This window comes from Dermacentor variabilis, chromosome 7, assembly GCF_050947875.1.
Source record: "Dermacentor variabilis isolate Ectoservices chromosome 7, ASM5094787v1, whole genome shotgun sequence".
Taxonomy (NCBI): Eukaryota; Metazoa; Arthropoda; class Arachnida; order Ixodida; family Ixodidae; genus Dermacentor; species Dermacentor variabilis.
This window is the reverse complement of record NC_134574.1, coordinates 161,021,391-161,043,149: the sequence shown is the minus strand read 5'-3', so window position 1 is coordinate 161,043,149 and position 21,759 is coordinate 161,021,391. Positions and strand designations below refer to the sequence as shown.

The window sequence follows — 21,759 nt, the reverse complement described above, 5'->3', positions numbered from 1 at the left end:
TTTTGTAGGCGTTAACTCGTTTGTGCAGAGTTTTCATCGCGCGAATGAAATAATTGCGGGCACAGTGCAACGGCGACGCAGGGTGAGACATCGTGGGGAATGAATGAATGAATGAATGAATGAATGAATGAAACTTTATTTGAAACGCGGCGCGAAGCTGCTTTCGGAATATTTGGAAGTTAGCGATGGGGGCCTCGCACACTCAATTCTCGATGTTACACAGACCGTGCCAAAAATGGTGAACGATGTCGCTGGAAGGGGCCAAGGGGCCGTCGACCACCAGGGGTTTTCTAACGCGCGCTTAAATCACACAAGCGGTTCTCTCTCTCTCTCTCTCTCTCTCTCTCTCTCTCTCTCTCTTCACCGCCATCGAAATGTGGCCGCCGCGGTCGGGATAGGACTAGTTACCTCAAGCTCAGCTGCGTTACGTATTTTACATATTATCTTGCACTTTTCATATTATCCACTATAAAGCTACCGCGGCGGGTCAAATTTCGGGTTAAAGTCTGCGCTGACAGATCAGTATACTTTTTGTTGGTACAGCCATATTGGCTTCTACACGCTCAGTAATAAAGAGAGAATAGTTGAACGACTTCGGGAGTCATGGCTCCCTCGTAGAGGACCCTCGTGTAGCCTCCTCGCACCTTCGGGGAGAGGGTCGAAGCTCTGTCAAGAAAGGTACCCTCGTTTTTTTTTTTTCTTTAATTATGGGGTTTTACGTGCCAAAACCACTTTCTGATTATGAGGCACGCCGTAATGGAGGACTCCGGAAATTTCGACCACCTGGGGTTCTTTAACGTGCACCTAAATTTAAGTACACGGGTGTTTTCGCATGTCGCCCCCACCGAAATGCGGCCGCCATGGCCGGGATTCGATCCCGCGACCTCGTGCTCAGCAGCCGAACACCATAGCCACTGAGCAACCACGGCAGAGGTACCCTCTGTCGAAGCGTTTGCCTCGGGGCCAAGACCCTCATGTGTTTATCGTTCAGCCGCTGTTGATACAGATTACAGGTGTTATTCTACCTCGGTCATTTCCCTTCCGCCATATTGTTGCAATGGCGCCGATCACAACTGCGCAGTGTACATGCGTGATTTGATACAGATGCTTTTCTGCGCGAGTGGCACTGTAAACCGCCCGTGTGAAGCGCCGATAAGCCCAGTGTCGCGCGAGCTGCGACGAGAGGCTGCGAGGGGCGATTACAGTTTTATGCGGCTCTCCGAGGCTTACATATCGGCGCTCGAGAGGCTGCGTGCGCGCAAAAGCCAAACGCAGTGAACAACAGCGCGCCCCTCTAATTTCAACCGCGAGCCACAGGCACCGGGCGCCAAGGCCGACGAACTTTCGCCCAGGGGTCAAAGCTCCGCGCTGTGCACCCAATTCGTGCCCGTTGCCATATATCAAGCGACGCGTCGTGCGGTGTACAGTGTGTCGCTAATGGGGCGGGGCGTTGTGCGCGCGAGGCGCAGCAACGGCCTCGACCGATCAATTAAGGAGCCGATCGTTCCAAGCTGTTCGCGAGCACGAATGTTTCGCGATGACGAAGCGCTCGCAGTCGGCCTCGGTTTGGGCGCCGTCCAATCGGGGCTGATAACGACGCGGTAACCGACGGTCTGGACGCGTCCTCGGGATGCGAACTGCTTATCTGAAATAGGGCCCTCACCGCGCTCCCCTGTTTGCAGAATCCCGAAGTTCTGTATGCTGAGCACCCTTAACGGACTGGTCGAATGACGGTCTAATTAATCATTTAATTTACTGAAATACCGAATGCTTTAATGATACAAATAATTGTCGATTACATGAAGGCACTTCAGTGACATCTCAGCGAAATATGTTCAACTGCCACCTGCGTATGCTCACCGTGGCACTAATTTGCACTAATGTGTCGCACTACCACCGTGTGTGCTCACTTCCCTCGACGCCCTAACCCCCCCACCACCTCCGCCCACACACACGCGCGCACACGCCACATTTAGTCAGCACACATTTTCTGATACCGGACACATCAAATACGGCAATGTTAGAGGGACACTAAAGAAAAACAATAAACCGGTTTAGACGGATAAAGCTTCATTTGAAAACTTTGTTGCCCTAATTTTTAAGTCATATGTGATGATCCTCAGACAAGAAAATGAAGATCGAAGTTTCTTTTTTTTTTTTAATTTCGCTACGAATCCCTAGCGCTGGTACGTCATTGTGACGTCACGGATTTCAAAGTAGTATTTTCGTATTTAGGCCTCGTTGGCTCAGCAAAAGTTCCTGAAACTCGCCGTGTCTAATATTTGGCTCCCTTAGAGCACAGTGTGGTATATCTCTGCCGCTAAAGAATGAACTAGGCCTTAGAAGACGCTGTTAAAATCACAGCGAGTTGGTGCGGGAACTTCAAGGAGGCGTCGCCACCTGTCGTTTGTTATTGCTCTTTTTCTAGCTCACCAAGCGTCTTGTCGGGGTAATAGTGGTGTTTTTATACTGTATAAGCGTAATTTACTGATACAGGATAAATAATTTTTTTCTCTTAAGTGTCCCTTTAAGGTATGGTCATGAGAAAGCGATGATTTGGGCCACTACTGCACCACGGATGCGTATGGGGGCTCATAGTTGCCAACTATCAAAACTATTACAAGAGCCTCATTTTGCCCAAAACAGTTGTTATTGGTTCTTAAGGCACCTGTATGTTCCATTGTGCAAAATAAATAAAAGGCAAAAAAAATAAACTAAAGCGAGCCTGCCAGGATTCGAACCTGGAATCTTCTGATCCGTAGTCAGACGCGTTATCCGTTGCGCCACAGGCCCGGCGGTTTCTGGGCGACTCGCCAGCCGTCCTTGAAGCGGCGCATTCTTATCGCGGTAATGGGTTTGGCTCCCACCGGCGACAAGTTTTTTTTTTCGTCCACTCTCCTTTTCCTCTTCTTCATTATTTTCTGCATTCCAATTTCAATCACAGTTATTTTCCACGATGCTTTCTCTCTCTCTCTCTCTCTCCACGATGCTTTCCTTGGCTCCATTGTCTGTTAATTGGCTTCATGTCGTCATTCAATCGCGATTACGCTGACGTTGTAAAGCCATCGATCGTCGTCAGACAGTAGCTATCATGTATCTGTTGTCAGACCGTCATCGTCATGCCGTCGTGGTCGTGTCATCATGGCCTTTTCAGCTTCGTCACCCAACTCTCGTCAAGCCGTCGTCGTCATACGGGCTATCATGATGTACAGTTGTCGTCTTGCCACTGTCATCAAACCCCCGTTGTCATACTATTGTCCTCCTTTGTGATGTCATCGTCGCCATATAGTCGTCGTCGTCGTGCTTTTGTTGCCACACCAGCGCCGTAATGCCATCGCGGCAGTTCTATCGTCGTCGACATCAGAGTATCGTCATGCTCTGAGCAGAGCATGACAGAGCATATAGTGCTGAGATGCACAGACCTTCGCCCAACTCTGGCAGAGGGAACAGTGGCAGATATGGAAGGGGCATTGGGTTTTCCCGGGGAACGATGGCAAATACACGAGAAAAGAGTGGCAGTAACGAAAGGGAGGCTAGAGGATTGGTGGAGGAAGTCAAGGGAGAGATAATACCATAAATCGAGGAGATAAGGTTTCCTATACTTTTTTTCGATAGTTATATTGGGGGGAGGAGGGGAGTGAAAAGTAGTTTAAGGAGAAGAGGATATAAAGAAAGAAAAAAAATAGGAGGGGGGCAAAAGGCTAGGTGGCGCCAGCCGCCGCCCGTTACAAAGGGTATAGCCGCCACCCATCCATCCATCCATGCTATCGTCGTCACGCAGTCGTTTTACCATCGTAATCACTTCAGTGATATCATCCCGTTCTCTTTGTCCCGTTGTCGTCAAACCGCCTTCGTTGATCCATCGACTTCATTTCTTGTTCTTCATTCTATCGTAATCGCGCTGTCGTCATTCGATCGTGATTATGCCGCCGTTGCCATGCCATCGCCGTCACTGCGTTGTCGTCAGACGGTGGCTATCGTACATCTGTTTTCACACCGTCGTCGTAACGCCATCGTTGCCATGCGCTCGTCGTCATCTCGTCCTCTTTATGACCCGCCGTGGTTGCTCAGCGGCTATGGCCTGCTGAGCACGAGGTCGCGGGATCGAATCCCGGCCACAGTGGCCGCATTTCGATGGGGGCGAAAACACCCGCGTACTTAGGTTTATGTCCGCGTCAAAGAACCCCAGGTGGTCGAAATTTCCAGAGTCCTCCACTACGGCGTGCCTCATAAAGTGGTTTTTGCACGTAAAAGCCTATGATTTTTTTATTCCACCTTATGTCGTCGTCCCGCTATCGTCGTTATATCATCGTCAGCATTTAAGAATAGACATCGCCTCGCCAACCCAGCGTCGTTGTACCATGATGTGCACAGCGCGTCCACGCCTACGCATGCGCAGACGGACGATGCGCAACAGCTCGTGCGTATCGAAGCGCAGCGCGCAGGTCTGTTCCAGAGAGACATGGGCCCTCGTGCTGGCTCGCATCGACACGCGCCTGGAGCCACGTAGCACGTGCAGCGCAACGTTTGCTATGTGCAGGACTTGCTGGCTGCAGTATGCGCTCGTATGCACACACGTGCTCGTCTGGCCGCGCTTGCGGGGAGCGGTTTTGGCCTCCACCACCTCGAATAACGGATGGTGGCCAAAGGCAGATTGCGCGCATTTTGAAGCGCTATCAATAGCTCAATAGGGAGCGATCGTCTGCCAAGGCGCCAAGCCACCACACACAAGGAGAGAGAGCGGGCGCTGGCGCGCGTCTCTTGCGGATGCAAACTGACCGCAAGGCGCGGCAGGCGCAGGTCGCACTTGCAGTATGTCCCACGTAACTTGAGCGAAGAATTTAAAAATGAAAGGCGCGTCGGAAGTGAATTGAACCGAACGCATACTATTCGCAATAGCCTATAGTAACTCAGACAATTTTCCCCCATAACTCACTAATAAATAAAGTTTAATTACCTGACATTTTAATTATTGGCTGAGGACCCGAAGTACGATACGCAGATTTGTAGAGCACCTTCAGAAACAACTGATCTAATTGTTTCCTTTACGATACGTCTCACGTAGTCCTTTTTTTCCGGGTTGCAAAGAAAGCCCGCGAAACATGAAAAAAAGCCCCGTGACAGAGCGCTTGCGCAAGTGGTATCGTGCTGCTCTCAAGCGTGCGTTCGGTGAACAAGGTCGGCTCCCGTCGGACGACGGCGAAAATTCATGCTGCTGACAGAGCGCTGCCAACGAGATAAAGAACGCCATGCCGCTTCCTCGTCGCCATTCGCGATGCAGCCGACATTGTTCACCGAACGCGCGCTTGACGGCAGCACAATACCACTGCGCAAACGCTCCGTCACGTGGCTTTTTTCATGTTTCGCAGGCCTTCTTTGCAACCAGGAAAGAAAGGACTACGTGAGACGTATCGTAAAGGAAACAACTCGATTGGTGGTTTCTGAAGGTTCTCTAGAAATCTGCGTATCATACTTCAGCCAATAATTGAAAAGTTGGGTAATTAAACTTAATTTATTGGTGAGTTATGGGGAAAACAAAAATATTGTCTGAGTTACTATAGGCTATTGCGAATAGTACGCGTTCAGTTCAATTTGCTTCCGGCGCGCATTTCATATTTAAGTTCTTGGCTCAAGTTATGTGGGACACCTCGTGCAGACGCGAGCTTGCGCACGCCGACAAGCCCACGTGCGCTACGCGCTTAGCGTCACGTTTCCTGCAACTTGCAGGAGTCAATGCGAGGGTGTATTTTCTTTTGTGTCTGTTTGGGGAAGAGGCTGAGCGGATAGAGCGGCGATCTGATGCAAACCGTGCATATATATATACTGGCTGCAAATACCAATCCTCGACGCTTGCCTTTAAAGGGACACTACAGAGGAAAATGATTTGAGATGTGCGAGTAAATTAAACCACTCCTACGTACAGCTAGAAGGGTAAGAAAGGCACAGAAGACGCAAAAGCGATACACTGCATCGTGGTGAAGCCGCCTTGAAATCCTTGCGCCAGCTCATAGTGCGACGCCATCGATTTTGACGCCATCTGCTCGGGCCTATCTATGCATTGTTAAGTTTTCGTGTGTAGAAATGGACTACGCTGTATTCTGGAAAAGCCAAACACTGAAAGTAGGAAGTTTCAAGAACTTTTACTGAACCACGACGGCCCGAAATGCGAAAATATACTTTGCAACTCGTGAAATAGCGATGGCGTATATACATACATATACTGGCGCTGGCGTGTCAGCACGAAATTCAAGAACGACACTTTCATCGTCATTTTCTGTTCTAATAACCAACCTATCACAGCGAAATCAGTGAAAGTAGAGTTCTTCAGGAATACTTTATCATTTTAAACTGATTGGGTGTTTCTCTTTAGCGTCCTTTTAATAGTTTCCCGCTCGCTATCTCGACCGTGCGGCTCGAGATCCATCTCGAACCGAACTGTCAACTACGGAGGCGTTGCTCGTGGTATATTACTCCTGCACATACCGTATACGTCTCGCGGACACGTTGGTGCGACGAGGGAGGCACTAAAATGACGGGCCCCGAGCAGCGGCATCGAGAACGAAGGAAGGACGCGTGTTTCGACGCCCGCCGGGCCCGCAGTCACACAGCCACGCGCCGTGGTCCCCTTCCCCGCCGATTCCCCGCACGCGATGTCTCTCCACGCCTCGACGCTTCGCGGCAGGCAAGGTCGTCGTCACCCCATCGAAACTGCTCCCTCGGTGCAGACCCGAGGTCTCGGGCCCGGTTCGAACCGGATCCATCTGGTTTTGTCTGGCCCTCCTCCCTCCCCCTCCCCTCTCTTTCTTGTGCTTTCTCCAGTTCATACAATAACTTCATCGGAACGAAGATGTGTCCGCGCCGTTCAGACTCCTATATAGCGGCCCGTTTGATGGTCGCCCGGGGAGCGGGGAGGCTACGTGGGTGTCAGCCAACGAGGAAATGCCGCATATAGTCGCCCATTTCTCTCACGCGTTGTCGCGGTTCTCGCTTCATTAAACCTCACCGCGTGATTCCTCGCCTATTCCGTTGTCCTTGTGGAGGCATCGCGCTGCTTTGCGCCTTTTCCTTTCGGAGACGAACGGTAGTTGGCGTCCTGCGCGTCCCTTTTTGCGGTGGGTAACACCGTGGTTCTCGCTGTGGCCCTGGCGCGAGCTGACTTGCCCCCCCCCCCCCCCCCCTTGTCGTCGTATGCGCTCTTCATTTGGCACTCGGCCGGAGCGAAAGAAACGCACTGTGCGCAGGTATCTGACCACACCTATGCCTGTATACAATGCAGTATATTGTCACGTTGCAGTGACGGTGAAGAAGGTAGCAAAACTGTGAATGACGAAACTAGCTTTTATTGGGCGCACCTGTGCCCTACACTCAATGAACAATGATAGCGGCGAAGACAGTCGGCGATCGTCGAAAATCTGATCGGCGAGTCAAGTGCATCGGCTTTTATACATGAGTAAACGAAGGTTCCAGAATAATCGCCGGTGCCCGCGTGTCTTCCAGAAAGTACTACATACACAATTCAACACAACAGACACAACACTACACAACAGACAGCGGACAGAACCATCGATAACATCTGAGAAACTTCCGATATATGCAGGCGCGTCCTGCGCTCAGTGATAACAATTGTTAGACGGTGAAATGTGGTCACCTGATCGAGACAAACAATTCCACGTGCCAATGTTTAACAGTCCCACAGATGAGACCTGGCCTGGTGGAAGCACGATATGGGCGCACGCGGTATGGACTCTTTCCGTGGAGTAGTTTGTTCTAGAGAAACGAGATGGCGCTTTCGGCGGCGCGCCGCAAGTGGCCTCAGCGACAGCGTACAAATACAAAACCATTACTGCTTCTACCTTGCTAATATGCGATCAGCTGTCGAAAATTCAACTGAGTTTCCGCTAACGCACTGTGCTCGAATCGTGCTGCAAATTGTGGAGCGGTAGGTTGGAGACGTGTGCAGTAGTTGGCTGCGAAAGTAGTGACCTGCATGTTAAGGAATGCAACCAATCTTTGTGACCAAGCTCACTGACCGCTGCTACGTAAGGACAGCCTGTGTTGCCTGCTCTTTGCAGTGCACGACTTTCCCCGAGAATAAAAGGCTTCACACATCCGCCAACGTTTTATCGCTAACCTCAAAAAAAAAAAAAAGCACTTCAACCCCGGAACGTCTGCACGAGCGAGTACCACTCGTTAAGCAATGACAAAGGGAGTAGCGCCGCCTCCTGCCATATTTAAGTTTCGCGCACGTTATCTACACACATATACACCAATTGGCACGCAAACTTACGCCCACTCTGTCGCCAACGTGTCGAGAATAAGTCAATGGGCGCACACTTGAATATATGCGCACTATAGCCAGAATACACGACGGACTACACCGACTGCATACGAATGGTCGAATCTGAATGTCTGGTGGCGGTCCACAAGAGTAAGCGAGTTCCTATAGCGATAATACATCTTTGCTGTACAAAGTATTACAATGCACAGAACAGCTACGTTCCAAGCCTTGTGCTCAGTAAGAACAAATATATCGGAACTCAGCACGCCCGCGAGCGATTAGGCAGAAAATAATCAGATAGTGCCCGCACCGAGAACCTTAATTTCCCGAGTCAGAAACGTAACAAGCCACTTCTTCTAAGTATACGCCAAATAAAGGACGAAAATCAAAACACGCTGATCCTGATTCAATGTATAAGCGGAAAGCTTGTATAGCTTGGAACGCACATTTAGCCCCGCTTTTAGAACAAGCACCATATACGCTGCTCGCGCCGTTTGGACATAGTTTTTTTCAGCACTGAAAGCGCTTTTACATGTTTTCGTCCCCTCAGTCACCTTCTACGATATCTCCCGGAAGAGAGGTTTGCTAAGCCGCACCGGCGTCATAGACATCCATTTTAAACACGGAGGCAATGGAGGCAGCTGGGGCAAGCAATGGACGCGTCAACACGTGATCAAGCATGGCAGCGCCCACGGGAACGACGCAAAAGGGTCAATAAGCGCACTGAAGAGAGAGCGTGCGCGTGCTGCACTACTGCTGAGGCTGACCCGCTCGTCATAAATCCTGAGACGCACTAATTTCGAGGCATCCACTGCAAACACTGGCGTTCCGCTGTTAGCGGTACTGCACGACTGGTTCTAATAGATTTACACTACACTCTAAGAAAAAAAGGACTAAAAGGGGTAGGGAGGTTAGTCCTTTTGGGGACTAACTGATTTGCCACAACCATTAGTCCTTTTGGGGACGAACTGACATGGGATGAACTGTTACTCCCCATGCGCTTACTCCTTCGGGGACTAACAGTTGCCCCTGCCCGATGGTCCTCAAGGGAGTAACTGTAATTCGTTCCGATGCTCCGCAAAGGTGTAATTAATTAAAATAGGCATTTATACCCTAATAAAAAAATTAATGAGCTGAAAAAAAAAAACGTGCCCCACAGCAGGATTCGAACTCACGTCCTCTCGCTCACAAGTCAGTTACTCTAACCACTTCATTTTTTTTTCTTTATTACTGACGTGGCAACAAGGCTACAAAACAAGACATTTTATCAATACACAACGGTCACGACAAAAACTCTGCCACTGGTCGGCAGTCACAGGGCTAAAAACGCTTGAAATTCGCTAGCTCAGTCATCACACTGAGCCATGTTGGTTTTTCTTTTTGCAAATTATACATTCCCTTAATATGACAAATGCTTTCAATGAAGTATTCTCTAACAGGCCGGGCATTTACTTCAGCATGTCTCACAGCCATTCTAGTTTTCCATAAACTATGTAAGGACACCAGCATGAACATGTCATAGGGTACATTGTCTTCATTTAGAGTAGGCAAGAAACGAATCCCATATGGAGTAATCGGCAAGTCCTTCTTTAGTGTTTGTTCTCTGTAAGATGTCCCAATGGAACACAGCATCCCAGCAGTCAAGAAAAATGTGTTCTACTGTTTCGGGTTTTTGGCATAGTAAACAGTTGACGCTCCAAGGCACGGAAAGGCCTTTTTCATCTAGCCATGGTTTCACAGGTAAAGTATTGGTGTGAAGCTGGAAAAAGAAGGACTTTACCGACGGGCGTACTGGCATTCGTTTTACTCTTTTTAGTACGTCCTTTTCAGGTCCAATGCAGAACATCGAGCGATACAATGGCACCGGCAACATTGTGTCTACCAGGTCCTTATATAAGCGCTTTCGTGGTACCCTACTTAAGTATTCCATGGAAAACCGAACCTTTAACAGCTGAAAAGCCAAGACTACCTCTTTTAAGAAACCACGCGCTCTGCCTTGACTGCACCGATGTGACGATACAATAAACTCAGGTATAGCTTCGCTCAGCCTTGTTTGAAACATAGTTAATAAAAATGGGTCATTTTGGTCCCGTAAGAAAACAAACCTCGACACAATCTGCTAAATGAACAAATGTGCCAGACCTAATCCTCCATTTTTAACCGAACGAAAGAGATTAGTGCGACTCGTGCGCTCCCAGCTTCACCACGCCGCTTGCTTGGCAAGACGGCCTATTTCCACAAGGTTAAGCATGGGAACGCAAATGCGGCAATATAAAAGTGACTATTTTGTGCAAGCTATGCAGTCAGAGTCTAACTTGAGTGTACTTGCAACCATAAGCGACTGCGAAGAGAAATCAGCCCGATTATTTTTAGGGTGATTTAAACTGAGGCACTACGCCATGTATACGTGTAGCGAGCTCAAACGGGGCACCGAAGACGACAGAAAAAAGCAATTTCTCTGTCGCTTAGCGCGTGCCGTTTGAGCTACACATCGCTTCAGTTCGCAACCTCCTTGGAACGGAAGGAACTTAGGTATACTATTGACCAAGAAAATCTAGCTGTCTATCAATGACTTGCGCGTTTAATGTGCATCGCTCACTTATGGTGTGCGCACGAAGGACATGGCTCTTCATGTTGCAGCTTTTAAGTTTCACGCAATTTTCTCACGAAGAGGCAAGGTGCTGCTATGCATGTAGTTCAACAGACAGCGCACGAACTTCGAACTATTCGCGGTTTGTAGACAATACCGTTTTCGCCGCATCGCTCCATGACACGGACGAAAACAGCGAAGTGCCTGGGGAGTAACTGTTGCCGTTCGTCCTCCCATTGCTCTCTTTCCGAGCAGGGACTAAACACTTACTCTCCGAAATTTGCACACGGCCCGCACATTCATGCAGTTAGTCCTTTGAGGGACGAAAGCGCCCTTTTTAGGACTAACGGCGCAGTTACTCCCGTTTTCCCCGGGATTTTTCTTAGAGTGTAGGTTTAGTTGTACGAAACGTTATTGCTACTGCAACTATATGGACACATGGAAGCAAGCTTCGCATATATTTAGGTATGTGTATGCCACATGCTTATCCATGCCGTATATGCGGGTTATATCTCTACACTATTCAAAAAGTAATGTTACTCATACCAGGCCGTACGTTCTTGACTAAGTTATTCCTCGGAATTATGAGAACGGCTGCCCGAGAACGAATGTCATGTAACATAACATTCACAATGGATGCCTTTTATCTAAAATCTTCCCAGACTTAGGAGGAGGAGGATGAAAAGGAAGGAAGGAAAGGCAGGGGAGGTCAACCAGACGCACGTCCGGTTTGCTACCCTACACAGGGGAAGGGGTTTAAGGGGAGAAAAGAAAGAAGAGGGAGGGGAGAAGGTACTGTCGGTGTGAGTCACGTGGTGTGAGTACATGCGGATGCCCATAACTTCACGCCTATAATCGGTCACTAAGGTCAGTCGCTTTCATGAAACGTAGCAGTGGCCGCGTCGCTTTGTAAGCCTGCGACGCATGGGGCCATGGTCCGAGAATCTCTAGTCTCTGAAAATGGTCCTTTATCTAATCTGTTTAACACCCTCTGAAGAACGTCGCGCTCGCTGTCATAGAGATCACGAAAACACAACACGTGCTCAATCGTTGCTCCTCAGTTGCACGAGTCGCAGATCGGTGTGTACGAAACAATATCAGCGCTTGCAAACCTGAAAGCGATGTAATTTTTACTGGCGCTGCTCTTTCCGGGCAGCATGGTATAGTGCCTTTGCGATGTCGTTACAGGCGCTACACGGCGAGTCAAAGCTTTTAAAGGTGCCAGAAATTTTTTGGCGCACCCGCCTATTTCGGGTCCGCGTTAATTGGACCCGCGTACAGTTCGAACATGGACCGAGAAATTCAAGCGCGAAGCTAAACCACGTTATCGCGCATCGACCTTGGGGGAAAACTGCTATTTATTATTATTATTATTATTATTATTATTATTATTATTATTATTATTATTATTATTATTATTATTATTATTATTATTATTATTATTATTATTATTATTATTTGAAATTCATGGCTCTCGACTCACTGAGGAGATAACAGTGCAATAGATATGCCGAGCTCGACATCTTGTTAGACGCCGTCGATGGAAGTGATTCCCTCTTCACGGGACCCATATGCACCCCTAGCCGCCTGGCCCGTGGAGATCAGGACGAGCTGGTCTTCCAGGGCGGGACTCGTTAGCAAGGTCTCCCAGCGCTCGGTAAGGGTGGATGAGGGATGGGGTAGGGTTGTGGGGCAGGTAAGAAGTGGGGGGATTGGTTTGACGAAATCGCCTACTCCAATGACGTGTTGGAGCGTGCCTAGCTGAGTCTTGCAGAAATTACGTTCCTTCTCGCACCTTTCCGGGTACATCTTGTTTTGAAGGTAAGGGTGCAGAAAGGATCCTGCCTCTATCTGCCTGTAGATCGCTCGCTTTTCTCTGCTAAGCGATTTGTGAGGATCGGGGTAACGGTGCCTCTCCGTCTTGTAATGGTTCTTAATGTCCCTATAACCAATTATGGACTGTGGCTCACCTTTCTCTACCCGGTGTTCCATCTCTCAGGCGAACTGGTGGGCAAGTTCGTTGCCCTCCAGCCCAGAGTGAGCCGGTGTCCATATCAACTCAACTTTCCTTTCGGGTACGTCGCGTTTACTCTTGAGAATATCTAGTGCCGCAAGAGACACCCACCCCTTTCTGTAGCTGTTATGCGCCTTCTGCGAGTCAGTGACAAGTCTCTCCACCTTGGGCTGCGCGAGTGCTATCGCTATCGCGGCCTCTTCCGCCACCTCCTGAAAAGACGTCTTGATGGAGGCGCAGGTTACGAGCACATCCCGCGTCGTAACTGCCAGCGTGGATTTCGATGAAAACTTGGGTGACGAAGCGTCTGTGAAGATAGTGACCCCCTCTTCCTTTTCTACTATTTGATCTAAAGTCTCCGTCAAGGCCGCTAAGCGAGCCGCCCTGCGGCCGTCGTCAGGACCCGACCTCATGTTTCGAGGCAGCGGCTTGCTGTCGATATTATGCGCCCACAATCTGGGTAACGGCCCCGTTTCCTTCCGCTCTGCCTCTTGCCAGCCCAACTTGGCAAGAACGCAACGTCCCGGAGAAGTTTGACTGAGTTGAACTCTTTGGTTAGACAGATGAGTTGCGATGAGACAGATGAGATGCGATCATGGTCGGCAGCAACGTGGCGGCCACACAGCACGTGACCGCTCAGCGAGGCTGCGAACATACGCTCATCGAAGTGCACACAGAAGAGTGAGGGGTGGCAAGAACATTTTCGTCCTGAATGCTCATTGCCGACCGTCCAGCAGGGTCATTGACTTTGAAGGTACCATAATGTACTGCATTAAAGAAGCAAGAACAAGACCGATTTTAGTGCTAGGATATTTCAATGTGGCGCACATGATGTGGGGTTACAAATATTCGCCCAAAAGAGGAAACCAAATGGTAAAAGCTATAGAGGATCACGACATGGAGGTGGTTAACGAACCGGGCGTACCGACCAGGACAGGCACTAGCACGGTCAGAGACACCACTCCTGATCTGACGCTAGTTCGGGGGAACCTCGACGTAGCTTGACGTAACACGGGGGAAAATCTTGGCTCAGATCACGACATAATTTGTGCAACCCTCGGGAGTACCGACATCAAGGCGAAACTGGGTCAAACCACCATTGCAGACTGGGACCGGTTACGTGGATATGGAAGGACAGAAAACAAGCGCTGTTTGCAGTCAGCTGACGATAAAACTAAGCAGCGGATGTCAGTGATAAGGTAAGCGCGAGAAAGTCTACTGCTGTAAACAACAAGACGGGCTCTTTTTCTGTGACCTTTGCAAAGCGCAGCTTTCTTTGCCCCTTCCTCCAACTTTGCGGCTGCAGGGTGCAGCTGCCTTGTAAAGTGTGCAGCTTGGTGCCACTGGTTACGTGGCACTGGTTATGTAATCATTATTTGCGAAACCTTGACAATGGGTATGTGCCACTGAGTAGGTACCCGATGATACAAGTAGAACAAGCTAGAGACGAGAAGTGAGGAAGTATGCATGGAATGCAGCCGAGCGTGGCATAAGAAGCGAACAGAATGGGACAAGAGCAGGCATTATGCGAGGAGGGTCGCGATACAGAGAAGTGAAGAAGGAGTCGGTAGCAGAAAATTGAAGAAGTCGGCAACACCGAATTGACGAAGAAGTTCTGACGCGTACCCCAGCCAGGGGACACGGCGCACGCCTACTGTTACGTTCGACCGGCGGGGGCTGGCGATCTTCGGGGACGCGACCGACGGAAAGGCGCCACCAGGTCTGCTGCGACGACTCGCTTTGAAAGGACGACCAGACGTTAGTCCCCAGCCCATCGGCGCCACCGTGGCTGCGACGGCGACTCGTTTCCAAAGGACAACAATACGTCAGTCCCCAGCCCGACGGCGCCACCACGTCTAGGGGCGGGCGGCGGAGCAAGTATTGTTAGTGTGTACGCCGTCCCCGGCACGGTCTGTTTGGAGCAGGGGAGCTCCTGGAAGATATTTTGCGATGTCATCTGTCGTCTCCTCGCTACGCTCACGGCGCGCGCGCTCTGATATCGCGCGCGCCGGACGACCACCGCGGGTTCGAGCACTCCGAGCCGCCACGTATAGAGGGCGCCGCGTCCGCGCCTGCTCCGGCCCGTTCCATGTGCCGACGCGCCGCTGCGCGCGTACGCGGTCCGCCGGCCCCAGCTGGGGGAAAGCGAGACCGCGCGCGGAGCAAGGGAGATCCTAGGCGAAGCACTCGGGAAAGAAGGAATAACATTTATTAAGCTGGGATTCGATACAAACACCAGTTTTATCAACACGACCGAATCTAAATCTAGTTGCGATACAATACATGGCCAAATGGTCGCCGGTGGCCGCTAACGGCGCACCGCGACATAGAGAACAAACAAAGAACCCAGCAGTAAGAGGCTGCCTATCCTTCGGTCGGTGCCTGCCATCGCGCGCCCCACAGCAGAGAAAATGGAAATAGAAAGAAACGACAGACGAACAGATGGGACACGATCGGAAGACGCTGCCTCAGGACATCGAGACGACGGAAGAGTGCGCGCGCCCGCCGAGGCCGCGACCCCGATGAGCCGAAGTAACCATCGGCAGGCGGCGGACAAAGGGGGCCGCCGCCGGCAGAGAGGAACACGTACGCACCTTCATACGTCTCGATGTGGTCTACCTGGGCCCCGTCTTGCGCGCGCGTACCCGGAGCGCACGCAAGCAGGGCCCCAATCCCGCCAAAATGTCGGCCGATGGGGAAAACCTCTTGACTCTTCCCGTGGGCGGGATGACAGCCGAGCGACAGTGCTTTATGACCCGCTGCCACTCCGTCCAGGCAGGGAAGAGAGGGACACGGAGCGCCCGGAAACACAGCGCAATGGCTCCACACAACCACTGCGATAGCCCGAAACCCCACACATCTCACGCAGCTTAGAAGTCGTCAGTCAATCGACAGACGCGGCGGCCATTGTCTGCGGAGTCGACTCTGGGATAAAGAGGCGCCTGCTCGAGGCAGCACCCTGTCTGCGAGAACCCATTCCCCTCAGCGTGGCCAGTGAAACCTGTGCGGAAGCGAGTGCATAAACCGCCCCCCTCAAAGGCGGGTCGGCTACGATGACTTTGGACGCTCCGTTTGGTCGAACGGCCGTTTTCCCTCACCTAGGTATCTAGGGAGGACATAGTGTTTATAAGCAGCTGTGGCGCGACTGCTGGGAGTGCATTCCTCGTTCAGTCATGTTAGAGTGATGAACTGTAACGTTCTCATGTAGATACTGTAAATAAATCCCATATTCCTCGTTCTCGATGAGAACAAGTCTCTCCCTTCAACAACGTCCTCAGCGTGGGTAAGTTGGACGACGGCATGGCCCAGCTGCCATCTATTTCATGCCCGACCCCAACCATCACACTACACTTACGGTCGCATGCGGGACGCGAAAGAGTCCATAACAGCGAGCAAAGTTGGAATCGACGCGCAGCGCTCGGCGCAGATCCACGCGAACTTGAACTGCACGGTGCAGCGGGCCGTAAATCACGCCTTCAAAGAGCTCGCACTGCGCCGGCAGCAGCCCTCTCGCAAGGGCACGGCGCGGCGAATAAATAGAAATGACAAGGAGACGGCCGAGGGGGGGGGGCGGGGTGGGGGTGGGGGGTGCTGTGCTTCGGTCGCGGTTCGAATAAGCGCGGTGGGAGCTCAGCACGAGAGGTTTCTTCGCGCGTCGGGTTTGTTTTGGCCTTCCCTCCCCCCTCCCCCCACATTACCTTCTGTCTTTTTTATCCCGCCGCTTTCTTCCTCGATCGTAAATAAACAGCCGACCCCTGACCGGCGCTCCCGTTCGCCGTTTTCTTCAGCGTTCGCGTTTCGCCTACCACGCGCTTCTGTGCGCGCGCGCGCGCTCTTACGTCATCGAGCCGAACTTGAGTGTGTGAATCCTTTGGAGCCACCGTGGACCCGAGCACGTTTGCCAGGCCTGTGGGAACTGGCTAGAAAAGACAACAACCAAGAGAGGGGGGGAGATAGTGAGGGAGGGAAAGAGAGAGGAAACGGGGAGGGGTAAGGAAACGGCAGCAAAGGAGCTCAGCTGTGCCGATTCCGGGGCGCCGCTAAAGGGCAGCCGATGAGAGACGCACACGAGGAACGCGGCGTCGAAGAGTTATACGTGCGAATGGCACGCGACCCCGTTTTTATTTTGAGGTCGCTTGCGAGAGCGCCACGTGACGCACACTACAACCACAAATACTTCTCGAGCGTAAGTTAAAGGGAGCTGTAGTGATGAGTTGCCGCCACAGAGGGTGCCTATCCGTCAGGCCAAAGCCGAAGAAGCTTCCCTGATCAGTGCGCACACGTCAGTTTGGTCAAGCGGCATCTCCGCACTGTGACGTTGTGCGGAGATGCCGTGGGAGTCGCTTGTTTGTGTACACCAGCCGCGTTCGGGCAGAGTGCGTTCACCCGCCGGTTCTGCCTGCTCGAACTCGCGTGCCCCGCGCGGATCAAGGGGACGGCCAGTGCCCTTCCGCGCCACCGTCTACGTATGTCGACCCTACGTAAGACAAGCCTTGAATTAGCAGGCAAAAAAAAAAAAACTGTTTTACAAGAACAAGTACAAAACTACACTAGACTGTTTGCAGGGAACCACAAAAGAAAAAGAACGTATGATCAGGGAGACGTAACAGCCGATAACGCTCGTGGAATCACCCCTGATAAGACAAAAAGTTACTTTCAAAAAAAAAATTCCTATTTCAGGTTGAACAGGAAGCAAATGAACTATTGAAATCGCAATCAGTAATTAAAGCCCGTTATCTTGTGGTCATCTCAGTAAAACTGAAGCTTGTTATCGGGCCTGGAAAAAAAAATGCAGCTGGTGGTTAGCGGGAGACAAACTTGGGTTTGTCTTGGGTTGTAGAGAATCACAAGATCACATCGCATAGACAACGATAGTGAACGTGGCCAGGCTGTTCGAAAAAGAAGAGAAGACGAAGAATTGAACTCGTTCTTGCGCAGTCTGTCATGACACTCTGACATTGCCGTTGGTAGCGCAGGAGTGGTGTGGGGACGCCTCCCCCGCAGATCCCGCCGCGCAGCGCCCGGGCAAGCGAGCGCCGACGCGACGGTCAACAGGCAGGGGTGCAACGGCCCCGGTTGGGTCTGACCGGTGAATGCGCGCGTGAAACACCCGTCGGACGGTTTCCGGCTCCAGTGGCTGGCATTCGAGCGAGCAGCCATCGGGCCGTCACGGGACCGATCCACCGACCCCGGTCCATCATCCACATGAAACCGCTTCAGACAGCGCGGGTACTCACACCGACTCCATCGGCGGCGGGTTTCCATTACCTTCGGACGGTACGACGCTCCCGCCGTCCGGATTGGAACCCTTCCATATCAGCGACGAAGAGGATCGATGCTATATGTCATGCAAATCTGACCCCATCGTCACCGCTCTGGTGATTATGCGGGGGATAAACGTGTCATATATTACAACTGTATTTGGCGGGCAACTGTCCATACAGACGAAATCTAACACTGTCAGCACGGCCGTAATAGCCAATTCAAAAGAGGGCGATGACCTTGTGTAGGCCACGCGTTACAATCAAATAGCTTTAGGCATTAGAAAAATCAAATGGATCGCTTGTAAAACTGCCTGTCGTAAATGCATAACCAGCCCTTGGTATACGCTGACCGTTTCCACACGTGACAGTATTCCATGCTCATAAGACATTTAGAGGCCTGCCCTTTCGTATCGAAGTGTGCGCAGGTGCCATTTTGCCATAAATGGAGATTTATATCATCTACGTTTTCTCGACGACCTCGCGGAACCCTTTTTCACCAATTCTCCGGCCCGTTTCTGACATATCTCTTTACCTTCTACGTGTTATTTATAGAATCTTCCCGCCGTAATCCGCCGTGTCTGCGTCGGTTCACCGGCCCGGCCAGTCAAAAGAGGATTCATCAAGGAGTGACAATGCAGCGCTGACGAAGCAGATGTGAGTGAGTGAGTGAATGAGTGAGAGCATGAGTGAGTAAATGAGTGAGTGAGTGAGTGAGTGAGTGAGTGAGTGAGTGAGTGAGTGAGTGAGTGAGTGAGTGAGTGAGTGAGTGAGTGAGTGAGTGAGTGAGCTAGATAGCTAGCTAGCTCTGAGAGTAGTACTAACACTTTATGCTCACTTTAATTGTATAACTTGCCATCATCAAGGCGCAGCGTATTGCAGCTCAATTTGCACTATGCGTATATTTATGACAGTAATTCAGCGCCAGGGTGTGATCGCAGAGGGGTGGAGGTTGGGTAAAAAGAACACGTACATTAGGCAAGAAAAATGAAAGAAAATACTCGATTTTCATTTGGTTCAATTACAAAAAAATAGTAAAAAATCATGAAAATAGATTCATAGTTGGTTTAGCAACGATGTGAAGACATTAAGATATAGGAACGAATCTTCCTAAAAAGAGATTTCTTTCTCTATATATATGTTAAAGCGATATGTATAGTGGCGTCTACTACTATGTCAAGCTGTAATCATAGGATTTTCAGAATATGTGGGAACCAGCAAACATGTTTCCGCTAATGTATAATTATGGTCACGGTAGTCGCCTCCTGTGCAAACGACTAACTAACTAACTAACTAACTAACTAACTAACTAACTAACTAACTAACTAATCAATTAATTAATTAATTAAGTGTACAATGAATAAATGAACTATACTATGAGGCATTAGTAAACATTATCCAAACGAATATCAACTTACTCGCACAAATCAGCATTTAAACCTGCGGCTACTAAACGAATTATATTACATACCACAAATTTGCCTTCAACACCATTTAGTTTAACAAATGCAAGTATCTCTACAGGACATCTATGGGACGTCCATAGTGGGTTCCCTGTCACGTCTGAAAACCGTCATTACCACAAGTTCATTGACCGTCATTTAAATGTTCGCGTTCCTCTACGTTACATTTTGATTATCATCACGACATCCAAAGGGCACCTCACCTGCAGATGGTACGTGTAATCTAAATCCGCGGTTGCCTGGCATTATGGAGCCGAAAATCTCCAGGTTACACGACATACTGAACACAACACGCAGTTAACTCACTTTAGCCGGTAAATATTGCCAAGCTTGATTTGCAACAAACAAAAAGATGCGACGTAACAAGAAGTCTACACTGCGAAAATTTGTCTAGAAAGTCTAAGTGGTCTGAGAAAAAGAACATGCACCGAAGATTACGATACTGCCGAACGCGAATTTGGAGCGCAGCTGTTCAAGTGTTTCTGAACGCGCGATAATTTGATTCTGAACGACAGGGTCCTCTGGGGGGCGGCATCGTAGCGACTGTCGCCGAACACGTCATGCTCGGCACTACGCTTTAAAGCGAAAGCATAGAGGAAGGAATACACCAAGAGCGGACATTCCCATCGAACCCAGCGGCCCATGCAGCGCACCAAGCCGTCGGCGTTAATACCTGAACTTCCGGTTTCGGTTCTGTGCGCGTGCGTTTTGAATACTAGCTGGTATGCGTCACGCCGGCTCCGCTGGGTTTTTTTTTTTTTTTTTGGTGCTTCTACAGGTTAACCGCGCGCGCTCTTCGTGCGAAATCGTTTTATTGACAAGTAAAATTGATTGCGAACGATCTTCACAATCCTCCATCGATTTTGTGCCACGCGCAACTTCATAAAGACGCGAGACGCCTTGTGAAATGAGGAAATGTTTATTTTATTCTTTCTAAATGCTCGCTGCGGGCTTTTTGTGCATTCATCCAACGTTGTGGCACCAGGCAAGCAGCAGTAGTTTCCGTAGGAAGCTCCACCAGACTACGTCAGCTGAAAAAATTAAATTACAAGCAAGTGTTATTTTGGTATCAACATGTAAGAATAATGCGTGTAGAGGCGAAGCGTGCGAAAGTGTTGAATGGGCGACATTACAAACAAAAGCAGTTTATTCACACACATGGCGTAGAAAATACCCGAATCATCCGAAACAATACCGTGCATACTACAAAAACATTCTAATTCCAAGTATCCCCTCTCCCCGGTCCTTATTTCCTGCACTTTAATAGCACGAATGCACGGGCTACGGCGCGTTTCGCGAACTTGGCTACAACCGACGCGATAGTACGCTACGAATACACAGAGGTAGCCACAACACAGCTGGACGCTCGCAAAATTCCTTCTATACTCGCACTCAAGACAAATGCGTGGGTGCCGTTCAGAAGACAGAATTTTCGAGTAACTAGTTCCTGGCGTTTGAGCTTCTTGGCGTTATCTCTTGCGCGTTCTGCCGGCGCAAGCAACACACTCCCGTGTTGTCACTCTTGACAATTGCTCGTCGCGTTTTCGAAAAGCGTGAGCACCGAAAGAAGGCTTAAATTGTTGCGGGGACATAAAAATTGCCACAAACTTGTCGCAGTAAGATTCAGTACGCGTCGAACTATAACTTTGTCACCACGGCCGAGCTGCTTTTCGCTGCGTCACGACAGGCGCGGCGAGCGGGCCTCGTAAGTAACAAAAAAAAAAGTACCGAAAATAATTTTCAACAATGTTGGGCGTCAAAGAAAGCGCCATGAACTTTTCAGTGCGTTAAAGCGCGAAACTGTGCACCACGGCCGAGCTGCTTTTTGCTAACCACGTCAGGCCACCAGGCACGCCCACTGCGCTCGAAAGGTACCCCCCCCCCCAAAAAAAAAAAATTATGGGGTTTTACGTGCCAAAACCACTTTCTGATTATGAGGCACGCCGTAGTGGTGGACTCCGGAAATTTCGGCCACCTGGGGTTCTTTAACGTGCACCTAAATCTAAGTACACGGGTGTTTTCGCATTTCGCCCCCATCGAAATGCGGCCGCCGTGGCCGGGATTCGATCCCGCGACCTCGTGCTCAGCAGCCCAACACCATAGCCACTGAGCAACCATGGCGGGTGTACCCCAAAAAGTAATGAAATTAGTTA

General features: G+C 50.2%; 1 long non-coding RNA gene and 1 other non-coding gene across 2 annotated transcripts in view; both read right to left on the bottom strand.

The window, feature by feature from the left end:
• Window positions 1–21,759, bottom strand: part of LOC142588326 (uncharacterized) — a 116,414-nt gene that overhangs the window by 70,226 nt on the left and 24,429 nt on the right. The window lies entirely within an intron of this gene.
• TRNAR-ACG (transfer RNA arginine (anticodon ACG)) lies at window positions 2,721–2,793 on the bottom strand. Its single transcript has one exon. It is a non-coding gene; the product is annotated as a tRNA-Arg (tRNA).